Here is a 13,196-nt window from a genome sequence, read left to right on the forward strand (position 1 = left end):
GTTGGGGGCTTTGTTCAGTAATTTTTAGCTGAGATTAAAAAATAGATTAATTAGATTATTTAATTACAGATCTTAATTAATCAATCTCAAAAAATGTTTAATCGCTTGACAGCACTAAATAAGTCTAAAAAAAAAACAAAGAGAATCTTGTCAATCATGGCAATCATTACAATTCCTATTTATTTTGCCCACCCGCAGTTTAAATCTAATAAAACCTATTGACCAAGCAGCGGACTGGTAAACAAAACAATACATTATATACTTCCTCCTCGTTAAACACTGAGAGCTCATTATAAATCAACAGTGTATTGACAGAAAATTGCTTTGGGCTGCCAAACAGCCAGCTTTAAGGAATTAAACTTGAATTGCCTTGTTTTTTGGTATGCATCTTTGAGCCAATGGCTTTATGAAAATGTTCCTTTTTTTTTACTGAGGATCATGTAAAATTTAAATAAAGTCTTACAGCCATGTTACTATGTACATGGTTGCTCTAGATGGCTTAATGTAGGAAGAAATCCCATGCTGCTGGTATTCCTCCCTGTACCTATTATTTGAATATAAAACCCATCAGCTTAGCTCAGCATGGAAGACACTGCTCTTTGTTGTGGGCGGTTGCCGCCATGCTTGGGACTGATATGTTTGTGTTCTTTTATTTTACCCAATACTCCAGTGGGTTCATTGTGATTCAGTAGTCATTATCAATGCCTAACACATGTCACCCTGCCTGTAAATGTCCTAATAGCACACTGACCATGACAGGGAACCAAACGCTCTAATCCAGTGTTGTCTTGAAATGGATTGTCAGCAACCACTTGGCGTTTGCAGCACTCGTATGTCTTGTTCGGCACCAGGAAATAGCAGTGACGATGATGCATTCATCCTTTTTTTGTATGCATGGTGGATTAATTTGACGATCATGCTCAAGGGCACAAAAAAAAGAAAAAAAATTAAATGAAAACATACATACAGCAGTGTTCAGGATACAAAAAGGGACTTCTGATGTCAAGAATCTTCATCATAATTCATCGAAGACAGTAAACAAAGCATAAAGCTGCCCTGCTCTTCTCTTCCTGTTTACACATTAGTGTCAAAACTGAGCAGATTATTGCACAAGGAAATCAAGCCGTCTGACGGCCTGATCAATTGCCACCTTGACTGATGGCTCTCCTATCTAGATGAAAGGCTCCCTAGAGGTGTGCTCTGTCAAGCGCTGTTACAGAGATGGGGGGAAAGGGAGGGATGCAACGGCACTGTTCATCAAGGTCACCTTGGGGCAACAGTAATTATTCAATGCATCAGACCAACCTGAGAGAGATCATAGACAAAGATCCATCTATAGAGGGTATGCAAAGGAAAAAAGGAATACACACTCTTTACACATGTTGATTTTCATTCGGTTAGAATGATTCAAGGCTGGACTACAGCACATGATGACTGCATCGTACCAGACCCATGAGAGATGAGGCAAATGTCCTTGTGGTTTCTTGAAGACCTCCTTAAAACCCAGAGGGACCCCAGGCTCATTGCGATGCCCTCCAGCAGCAGCAGTAACCAGCTGTCCCTTATTCTGAGGACGGAATAGATAACTGAAGACTTTGACATTGACTAACCACAGCCTGAAAATATTTTGTAGATATTGACTGTCACCCTATGGAACTGCAACTAAAACATCACATGGATCAACTAACAACTGAGAGCTTGTCATGAAAAATGTCTCGCACCAATCACCACAACGAATTCTTTGTGTGTGTTTAACAAACTTGGCAATAAACCTTTTTCTGATTCTGATACATTTTTCCTTTTCTGAATGCATGGTGGATTTATTTATTCAACTTAGATTGTATGAAGCCAAGAAATGTTTTTTCTCATTATGTTTATTCTCTTTGTTAATGTACAGCGATTTTGGCTGTTCAGGCTTAGAGAAGTTTCCAAAAAAACACCTTGTAATGTTTTCCTTACTTTTTTGCACCACTGAAAAGGCATTCAGGCATTAAGGACAGGAGGTAATGACATGTTTCAAGGGTTATCATCTCCCATTCTTCCTGCAAACATGTCACGGTTCGGATAGTGGCCTTCAGGCCTACGTGTTTTAGGTGTTGATCTGCTCTAATATACCTGACTCAAATGAGTGGACCATTGACAGACGTGTAGACTTTGATGACATGCTGATGGTGATCCAGTCAATTGAAACAGGTGTGTTGCAGGAAAGCAACCATCAAAAACATGCAGGACTTTGGGCTCTGAGGACCAGGGATGGAGATCATTGGTACAAGTATTTTCTCGTGTCACAATTCTCCACACTTTCTCTTTTGGGGGACAGGTCAGGACTGCAGGCAGTCCAGTATGTATACCATCTTCTTCCTCAGTCATACCTTTATAATATGTGCTGAATACGGTTTTTGCTTTGTCCTCTTAAAACATCCATGGATGTCCCTAGAGAAGATGCTCTAAAATCTCAATGTACTTTTCAGCATTAATATTATGATAATAATAATGGATTAGATTTATAGAGTGCTTTCCTGGACACTCAACGCGCTCACAATGGCTCCATTATTCATTCACTCCTCATTCATACTTGGTGGTGGTGAACTACATCTGCAGCCACAGCTGCCCTGGGGCAGACTGATGGAAACGTGGCAGCCGATCCGCGACTAACTGTCTCTCCGACCACCCCTGGAACATTCATACAACATTCATACACCTGCGATGCCCTCACAGGAGGCAAGTAGGGTCAAGTGTCTTGCCCAAGGACACAAGTCAGATTACTGGGGGTGGCGGGGGTTCAAACCGCTAATCCTTCAATTATCGGAAGACCCGCTCTACCACCTGAGCCACTGCTGCCCACATTAGTGTCAATTACCTTTGCTAAGAGCAATGATGCAACCCCATCACAGACCTTTAGACCTGTTGCTGATAACCTTTTTGGATGGTCTTTTTCTTCTTACTAGATCACTAGAGAGATGACTTTTGTTTTGTTCCATTCATGTTTTGCATGAATTTTGCACTGCCAGTGTGCAATTGACTCACAAGCATACAAACATCATTATGATCAAATCTGAGCTTAATACTGAGTTCATGAGGAGTAGGTTTTTAATGAGGAAGTAATTTATGTGCACATTTGCTCACAGATTTAGGTGAAAACACTGCTTTTGAATACACTTAAAAACATTGTGAATGTGGGTAGCAATAAGCATTAAACTTTATTAAAGTGACCACTGAAGTGAATATAACTGGAGGATGGAAAGACTGATCATTGTATCATCTGGCTGCTCATGTGTAGCTTACTTTGAATGGGGTGATGTCAAGTGTTGCCGAACTGAATCGTGGGTTCCGTCTTGTTGGCAGCATTACCATCCGTCAAAAGTTGGGGAATTTTCAAGCGTTGGCCAATCAAATTTCCAGCTACACAGCAAAAGCTAGCCAATTAAATTGTACATGGGGGCGGGACCTTTTCAATGAAGAACAGGAAGAAATTTGAGTGGTTCTTTATGCCGGGACAAAGGCACTTCAGAAGCATCACCCGTCGAGCTTTAAAGCAACGCTGCCATAAGAGCCCGCAGTAACTCGTGTTAAAAAAACGACAAGTAAAAACACCAGTATGCAGGTAATATCAGGTTGCTTCTACCTCATAGAAAATCTCAAATAATTCCAAACCAGCAAAGAAACTTTCAAGAGTGCTGAGTGTTGCGGCATTGATCTCACTGCATGACTGACAAGAGAAGCGTTAACAGGGTGGAGAAGTAAGCACATACTGTTTGAAGAGTTATGATTTGGGACTCCCTCTGCTCATCTTGTTACATGTGTTGCATGGTAATTGACACAACATGAATTATACCTTATAGGATTTATGCAAGTTCAAAGCAACGATCCTGGTAGAGAAACTGGCCCCATTACTAATACACACTGACACTACAGTCATCTCTGCTCTCCACTTCCTCAGTATGTATTCAGAGTGGCTCTTCACTGTCTTACAGGTGCATGTCCTGGTCTACAGCACCGCAGACCATGTTCTTTGTTTCTTTTTTCACTTTCACTCTCCATCCAGAATAAATACAATTATCTTATAATGGGATCCCCTTTGATAAAAAGCAGTCTTCTGTCATTCTGCTGGAGGTGCCAGAGTGTTGGATGGTGAGAAACTCCAGGTTAAGTACTTTCTTTTATCATAGCTCCTTTTTATATGCAAATTATCCTTCCCGCCTATCTATTTACTGTTGCAGGTATTCAGAATGGGTCTCAAACCGTGCCAGCCACAGACTGCAGCCCTCTATCCAGCACCAGCAAGGGACTTGAAATAGATTTGATTAGGATTCAAAAATACGCCTTTGATCTTACGTTTGTTAGGCAAATGTGGCCACATGACAATATGCTTGAGTATGAAATAATTCTGCTGGCGTTTACAAAATAATGGACAATCTAATTGCACTGTAATGCAGGGTGTGAGCAGTTATTAATTTGTGAGGTGCAGCGAAGCAGAAACTGGCTTCATTTGCATTCGATTTTGACAAGTTCAGATGGAGGCAGTGGTTTTGGCTTCAAACAAATGTGCTGTTGTCTATAGATAATCAGCGCTCTGTTATTGTGGGGCACAAACTCACCTTCCTGCTGTCAGACTGTCATTTTGTTAATAAATACGAAATAGAGGGCAAGGGTTTTCAATATTTAAATTTCCCATGACAAGAGTCTCTGTGCTGACTACATTTCTGTAATTTCACCGTGCAGGCTGGGATTTGGGTTAAAAAAAAAAAAGAATCTTTCTCCCAGCTGCCATTATCTTTATCGAGGCAAAAATGCATTCAAGACCATCATACAAAAGAGTAATCACTGCTGCTATTTTACTCCTTCCATTCGATTACTAAAATGTAACACATTTGCTTCTTTCCAGCAACTTTGGAAACTGCGCACCAGAAAGAGAATTAAGCCATTCTCATTTTTAATGTTGAGTCATTCACACTGAAAAGACCCCAGTAACCCAGATCAAGATCAAACTTAACGTGCATTATTTAAACCATGTAGCACATGAGGAATTTGAGCGTTAACCCACTTCTAAAAATACAACCAAGACACCAAATGTAATCCATTCGGGCATAAAGCCTAACTGTAGCAGTAGTTTGATTTCAAGGAGGGTTCTAAATTGTATCGCTCTTTTATCTGTCATTAAACAGAGTTGTTTTTTTTTTTTACTGTGATTGGACTAAATGGACTGTATAGATCAATTATTAACTACACTAACTCTATTCTCTGATATGACTTTAATTCTGCCCACGTGGTTGCAGCTAGTTGGCCTGCACGAAAGGTTTTAATGTGTCAGACTCTATGCAATGTGCAAGACGGATCTATTAAAATAAGTATTTTAGATAGGTAAACATGGTTAGATTAGTAACAGCTGGGCAACTCAAGTAATTAAATTGTCATTGCAGCACAATGACAAGTAATGTTCTTTTTCCACTCGCAGTCATGGATAAACATTTCTGCTCTTTTGGGCACGGACTGAGGCAGACTAAAAAAAGACTTCCCTTTACTTTAAGCTTTTTCAGGCTATAAGTGACAGCACTTGATGCTCAGGCTTTGGAAAAGAATGTGGATTTCCCCGGATTAGAGTGTGAGGGCCAAGTCTACTCCATCCTCTGCAACTGGATTAAATCACTTGATTGGCGTGGAGGCTAAAGGGATGGCTGTGGCTAAATAGCACAGATGGAAATTTGACTTCAAGGGAAGGTAGGAGGAGGAGGGGACCAATAAACACAAGCATTTCTTGAGAGCGAGTGCTGAGGGGGACACAGTTGCTGGCAATAAGGTTATCATTATCTGCTGTGCCCCTGACCGTTCTGCTGTCGTTTGAAGTCTCAGCTTTTCTCCCTGACTCTGATCCTTCCATCTCTCTCACTGAATCTGTCTCTTTTTGAATAATCATAGGGTGCCGTCCACATTTAAAGTATGCAACACAATTTGAGCACAACATCATACATATTTTTTGTTTTAACAAATCCGAAAAATCTGAATGTAGAAAAAAGTTCTGTCCATTCATTTTGTAAAGGAGATTCTCGGTCTCGAATCAATTTTTCTGGTTAAATAAAGATGAATATTAATGGTAATAATAGTCTTGTTTCCATTATTATAGGGTCTGAGGTAATTTTACGGTGCCAACACCGGTGTTATATGTCTCCATTATCCTGTAATGAGAATTTTTGTGAACTTCTACAGGGCCATAACACATCCATGCAATGGGTTAGATACAGAACCTCAGCACGACGGCGACAACTGCTGGGTGGGGGATGGGGGCAAATCAGTAGTGACATGGTATTCTGTAGACATGAGATGACATTGTTTAGCCCTCTTCAGGTCCCTTTCAAGTTAGAGTTAAGGTTCAAGGTGCATGTTCATTTGCATGTTTACATATGAAACAAATTTTGTACTCAGGACCAGCACTATGGTATCAATTCTATGTCAAACGAATCAAAACCCAAAATCTCATAAGCAGCCATATACTTGTGTGAACTGTAGTGTGCTTGCGTCTGCGTGTGTGTGTGTGCTTTGTATGAAAAGCGCTATACAAATAAAGTTTGATTTGATCAAAACCCAGAATCTGTAATCACAGAGCCAAAATCTCTAACACCCCTGACTCACTCTCTGAGAAAGCCATCATATATCTTTAGCTATACTTTTCTTTTTGCGGTAGCAATTCCGAAATAAGTGTCAAATCAGTGCTATTCAATCTAATGGGGAGGCGGGACAGAGCGAAGTTTTAGAAGCTCATTGGCTACTGGATGACTCAGTCCTTGTGTCAGAACACCAAAAACTTGCTTGTCGTGGTCATGAAGAACCAGCAAGTGAAGGTAAGTGGTCAATATCGGACACTTCTTTATCATATTGGATGTAAATGTCGTTAATAAACTTACCTCCGTTGATGTAAGGCACTGAGTCATTCAGTAGGTGTTAGATCTCGGTTATGTTCTGCCTCCCTGTTGTAGATTGACGTGGAACTAATTTGAGGCTTGTTTCAGAATTATGATCGCAAAAGAAAAAAGTGCAACTGAGAAAAACGGTTTGAAAACAAAAAGAGTTTTAGAACCAATGGAGAGAAAAGAAAAGTGTACAGTAACCGCAAAAAATGGTTGCAGACACCGTTTGAGATTTTTAATTTCTTAGTTATACAGTCTGGGTTTTTGTTCATAGATTTTAGGTTTCAACTAAATTAATCTACAATAATTAGTGATTAAAAATAAACAACTTAAGCAAACTTACTTTTAACTTTGAAGTGTACAAATATCTTAATGCAGTAGGGTCCCCTATGATGCAGGCCACACTGGTATCGCACCTGTTTTTTTCAGCTGACCTAACACATTCACAGAAACATTCAAACACACACACAAAATAAATGCTGTCACCAGAGGAAACAACAGTCCTTCATTAAGCCAAACAGATAAGATTTTGTTTTTCAGATGGAAAATATCTGATATTTTCAAGTTACTTTGGAAAAATGAACATGAAGAAACTAAGCAAAATCTTTATTTCTGAATTGACACAGAAAACAACAACCTTTGAATATTAAGTGAAAAAAAGCATGTTTTACAACCTGTCTATTCAGGATGTTGTAATTTGATGCAAAGATTAAATAAGAGAAATATTACAGTCTACAAAAATCACTGTTTTTAATACAGAAGTCATAAATCAAACATCAATAAATAGCGATCAAAGTGTACCTTGGTACTAATTCACATCTCGTTTTCTCTTACAAGTGAAAGAGACTCACTTTCTATTCTTCAAAGACATAAAGTTGCTAGTAGAGACAAAAAAAAAGGCTTTCAGACTGGCATATTTTAAGTTCACACGCGGTTCAGCACACATAAGGTTTGTTCAAAAAACATAAAAAACCTTTATTATTTGGTTCTAAGTCCACAGTCACATAACCCGGACTAGGTTCTGCCATATCAGTTGACTGAATCAAATACACCTAACCCCAACCCCTCCTCAATATTGTGTTCTTTTCGTATCCTCCTGCGCACCACAGCTTCCATGAAGCTAGAGGCTACACAAAGCTTGGGCTCAGTGGACCTGCTTCAAATATCAATTCATGATTTATTCCGCAATGGTCTTTGAAGAAGCACGATGTAACTTTCAGCTTTTGTTGAGTTTGGTGGCTCCTTTGGAGAAAACCGGTAGTGCTTTACCAGTAGTGTGGAAGGGTTTCTACCATCCACCTCGAAGTTACATAGGGCCCGATTTACTAAGATCCTAAATAAAGAGTACTAAATTGTGTGTGCACTGAAAAAGTTTGCGCGTGCTGTTGTTGTGTGTTTTGCGGGTGATCAACTAAGATTGCGTGCGCAATTGATAATAGGTGCAAACAGCAGTATTTAAATGAGGTGTTGCGCGTCTTACGGTTTGCGGCGCAAACTTTGCGCCATGGAGAGTCTGGATGGAAAGCAGGATATAGTCGCAAGCGCAAAATGAAATTTGACGAGTTGGAGTTAGAGATATTAGTGGAAGAGGCAAATTGTTGTGCCGTATTCAGCACCCCTGCCGTGAAAAGCACCCCCTCGTATATTCAATGATAAGTAGACCAAGAAAAAAAACAACACACTGACACTTCAATATATTTATATATACACACTCACACAAACACATACTTAGGAGTTTATATTATATATATTTACAAATATTATGGAAGACAACACAGTAAGCAGGCTATTAATTAATGACATCAATAACCATTTACCCGATTTTTGTTATGTGACTTTGATTGTGGGAAAGTATGACTATTGTGGAATCCATGAGCGCATTTAAACATGAATCATTAACACAAAACTGGACGCTAAACACAACATGACACGGAATGAGAATATCATTTTTGTCAGACGAGGGGGTGCACCGGGGTATGACAACTGTAGAACAAGTAGGCGCACAATAAGAAACACTTTTTTCTCCATGAAAACACGTGATTTATTTATTATCACAAATAAAAAAATGAATGTGCCTCCTGTGGCAACCTTTTGCTGAATAATACTCGATTTAACATTCAAATAAAATATTTCTCCTTTTGCATGTGGAGATTAGCACCTTCCTTTCGAACGTATTAAATACAGACGCAATCACAATCCCCGCAATAACTTTCAGGCTTGGTAAATCTCATTGCGCGTGGTAAATGGACCAATTTGCATCTTCCCCTCCCAGTATTTAGCGATTTCTGGCGGGTATGCCCCATATTGATTATTCATCAGGGCAAAAGTACTAAATGAATTGCGTGTGCTATTTTGCGCATTTGAGAGGCGCAGTCCTCTTTGCACGCTGTTAGTAGATCAGCTGGCACTTTGGTTTGCGGGTGCTGTCAAGTTTGCACACGTTTTTACACACGCAAACCTTTAGTAAATCAGGCCCATAGTGTCATTAAACCTGTTCTAAGTTGATGTACCATCACAATAACTCTGGAAATATTATATTAAGGTGGAAAAGTTACATTGTGCTGCTTTAATACTTGTAGTTCTAATTTCCAAAATATTCAAGCCTCTTTTTCCAGCAGAGGTCTGATATACATAGCCTGGCCTGCCATCCCACCCCCTTTCCTTTTTGATACAATGAAGTAGTCAGATTCCTCTGGATATAACTTTGTCATTGATTATGTGATTATTGATGGATTGATTATATATGGCAGCTATTGGCCCAGCTCCTTAGCTCAGCGTGTGTGGCAGACTGTAGCCTCTTTCACACAGAGATTCCGCAATATTGGTGTAAAGAAGTCCTGCCAATACGCCGCCTTTGTTGGTTCACACAGAACCATACAACGCCGGCATAACGCCGCTCCCGTCTGTAAATTCACACAGCATGCCGGCGTTCCGCAATCAGAGGCGTGACGACAGCGTCAGCGTCTAGTGGCATGCCGGCATGCCGGCTGTGTCATTCACACAGACCCCGTTTCGGCTCTGTGACTACCTCCGCTGCCGGCTTATTGGTGGGGCCACTTGGCCCCCCCATTCCGCCTCCGTGACTTTCACACAGAACAGCGAGGCGGCTTAAAGGCGCAACGTTCCCGCCTCGAACTGGCTGTGTGAAAGGGCCTTGTGTGGTGGGTACTTTCTGGCCTCTGGCTATAGCAGTCTGGCGGCGATCATACTCATGCAAGATAGCACCGCCATGTGGGCTCCATGCACTTGCTGCATGCAGTTCTATGATGAACAGGTTCTTCTTTATTTGACATTTGTGACATTTTTTTTACCTTTATTGTTTTTGTCTGCGAGGTGCACACTGGCCACTTGACAGTTGTGACCTGGGGCCTGTTTTAATGCTATCATTGTTCAAGGATCAATCCACATCCCTTCCCAGCTGGTGCGCAAGATTTTTCACAGGCGTCATTGGTGATGGGACTCCAGGGCTCTTTAATGCCTGCAGGAGGTGGTCCATGACTCCATATGAATGTTGGCAAGATGGCAGAAGATATGAGGCTTTACAGTGGTAAAAATGCTTTTGCCCAAGCGTCTTTGAAACGAATACCTTGACTGAATTTCAAAAATACACTAATCAATTATCAATAAAAGTTTTGCAAAACTTTAGTTGCCTTTTTACCACTTCCATTGAAATGCAGGGCTTAGACAACTTGAAAATCATTGTATTTTGACATTTATTTTCGATTTGACTGTGTGTAGCGGGAGTCTCCAAGCTTAGGTCCTCTGCCAGAATTCTAGGAGTTTGAGGGTTCAACATAATATTTTTGCTGTTCCCAGGACTGCGTTCTTCTGGACAGAGTGATCTGATCACCACTGGCACATTTGCATTCACATTACTACCTTCTTTCTTCAGTCTTTGGTATTTTCCATGTTGTTATCTTCTTCTCCTATAAAAACAGCTCATATGCCAAGCAGTAACCACTAATCGGGTTACAAATGTAGCTCTGTTATTTTCAGCTGTAATTCCTAGATGATGAGTTTGCTTGTTTGTGTTCTACCACAAGGGTTTATTCATTTGTTTGTTTTGTCAGAGTCATTAGGAATTTCACAATCATGCTACTGTTTATGGCATTCCCTGACGACATGAAATATTACCCAGGTCTGTTGTAAATGAAGCAATCACTGTTTAAAAAATCCCAACCCTATGTTTTTGCAAGAATGCAGTGTTGTTCATCTGTCAAGAGTTAAGAAATCACATGGTGGTTGAAATGATAGTGAAAAACTAACAGGTAACACCTACAATTCTATGGAGTGTCATTTTAATGTCCAAAGCTACAAAGAAAGAAAGCTATCACACGGCCTTATTTTGGCAGTTCTTATGCAACCTTTGTCTTGCCGGTGAAAAACGGCCTCCATCACAGGCACGGCCCAAACTAATTACCGCACTGGCAGGTGCTGTAAGCGTTCTTCAGTCACGAAATGGCCATCTGCACAAAGCTCGCAGAATTGGGTGAAAGAGAAATGATGTAACATGATGTCTTTGTATCTGTAGGAACATACCACAGATTCCTGGCACATTTAATGGAGTCGGTCTCTTTTCTCCCTATACAGTTAGCAGCTGAGGGAGCATTATATTTCATGAAAGTCCAACCAGCTGCCACCCTTTATTGCTTGTTTATACACTACAAAACCAATGCAAGGTGAAAATCTTCAGGAGGGACCAACTGTGCTACCACTTAGGTAGATAATATGTTCTTCTATATAAGAGTACTTCATTGACAATTCAATATTATTCCAACCCTATCCTCCTGCACAATGCCGATGAAAATTTGCTGCTTTAATATCACCTCCTCTGCTGCTTCCAGCTCTCGTTGGAACCAAAATATAAGTATTGCTCTTCATACTCATGGAATATAACTGCTCTTTGTCCTCTCCTTTTTATTGGTGAGCCTCAGATACTGGGAGAAAGTAACATTTAACTTTATCTTCCATGGTCAATCTATTTAACACTGAAAGCATGCTGAAACGGTTGGACCAAAAGAGTCGGGGGAAATATCAGAGGCTCGGAAGATGTCCAATGATGCTGTGATTTATGGTTTCATTATTGCATGCTCTAGGAAGGATCCCTGTGTGATGCTCTCCTCTGAACACACTGCTGATTAACATCACTCACGCTAAAAAACTCTTGTGTGCTACAGAGAAATACAGTGTACTGCATTTCATTCACAGGTTAATCTTATTATTTGTTATGAAATTTAAAATGCTTAACTAAATTATATAGCAAAATGCTGATATAACATTAAAATTGTGAACAATGACAGCTGAGCGACTTCAACTTCTCAAGGTAAGGATTTATCATACAAAACTATAAACTCAGACAAGGGAATGAAATATGTCAACGCCACTATAGGAGTGATATCTGACATCGGGCTTTTTCTAGCCGCTAAATGTTCATGGAATGAATCACTTAACACATTTAAATAAGCAAGACCTGGCTGAATAGAAAACGGGACAATTCTGTTTAACTTTTCTTTACAAGGTACGGTAAGGTATACTTGCGATAGAAATTAGGTTTAAACATAGACTGTATGAAAGAACTGGACAAACCCCAGGTAATGCTTTTGAAGCATCTCCCTGCATGGCACCATATTGACACCCCCCAACCACCAGTTAATCCAAAAATGGGCAAATTGATGGAATGGCTAGGCCTGGAAAACAACTGAAATACACCCACCTTAACTCAAATAACATCCTTTTCACACTTGGATATCTAGTTCATGCTAACCTATGATGCTAATATTAGATAGATCATTTTATTGATCATAGAACTGGGAAATTAGGAGTTGCAGCAGCAAGTATTGAGGCAAACAATGACTTATATCAAACAAAATAAAATGGCAAATAAAAACACAGATCTATTTACAAAATAATACTAATTAAAAAAAAATCTATAAACACATATTTTTTAGTTAACTTTTGTTGACTTAACCTTTTAACCTTAACCTTTTAAAGGGTCCTGTTAGTAGTTTTTGTATAGTTTTATGCATTCTTTGGGGAAAGAAACCCATTTTTTCTGAAAATGATCCCTTTGTCCTCATACTTAACCAGTTTGGTCTGTCACATTTATCTAATTGGCCAGTATTTGGGTCCTTTTTGGGGCTTTTCTGAGCCTAGTCTTGGCAGTCCTGGCAGTTTGGGAAAGTGATCAAGGTCAAGGGTTCGAGCCCACCTGGAGGGTGGTTTTGGCTGCTACCATGGGAAGTGCCCAGTAAGCTAGATTGTTCATCAGTTAGCCTACGTAGCAGTCCTGCCTAT

General features: G+C 40.0%; 1 pseudogene; it reads left to right on the top strand.

Annotated features, from left to right (window-relative positions):
* Positions 1–13,196, top strand: part of LOC133452192 (uncharacterized) — a 56,615-nt pseudogene that overhangs the window by 32,464 nt on the left and 10,955 nt on the right.

The sequence above is a fragment of the Cololabis saira genome, chromosome 10 (assembly GCF_033807715.1).
Source record: "Cololabis saira isolate AMF1-May2022 chromosome 10, fColSai1.1, whole genome shotgun sequence".
In the NCBI taxonomy this organism is placed as follows: Eukaryota; Metazoa; Chordata; class Actinopteri; order Beloniformes; family Belonidae; genus Cololabis; species Cololabis saira.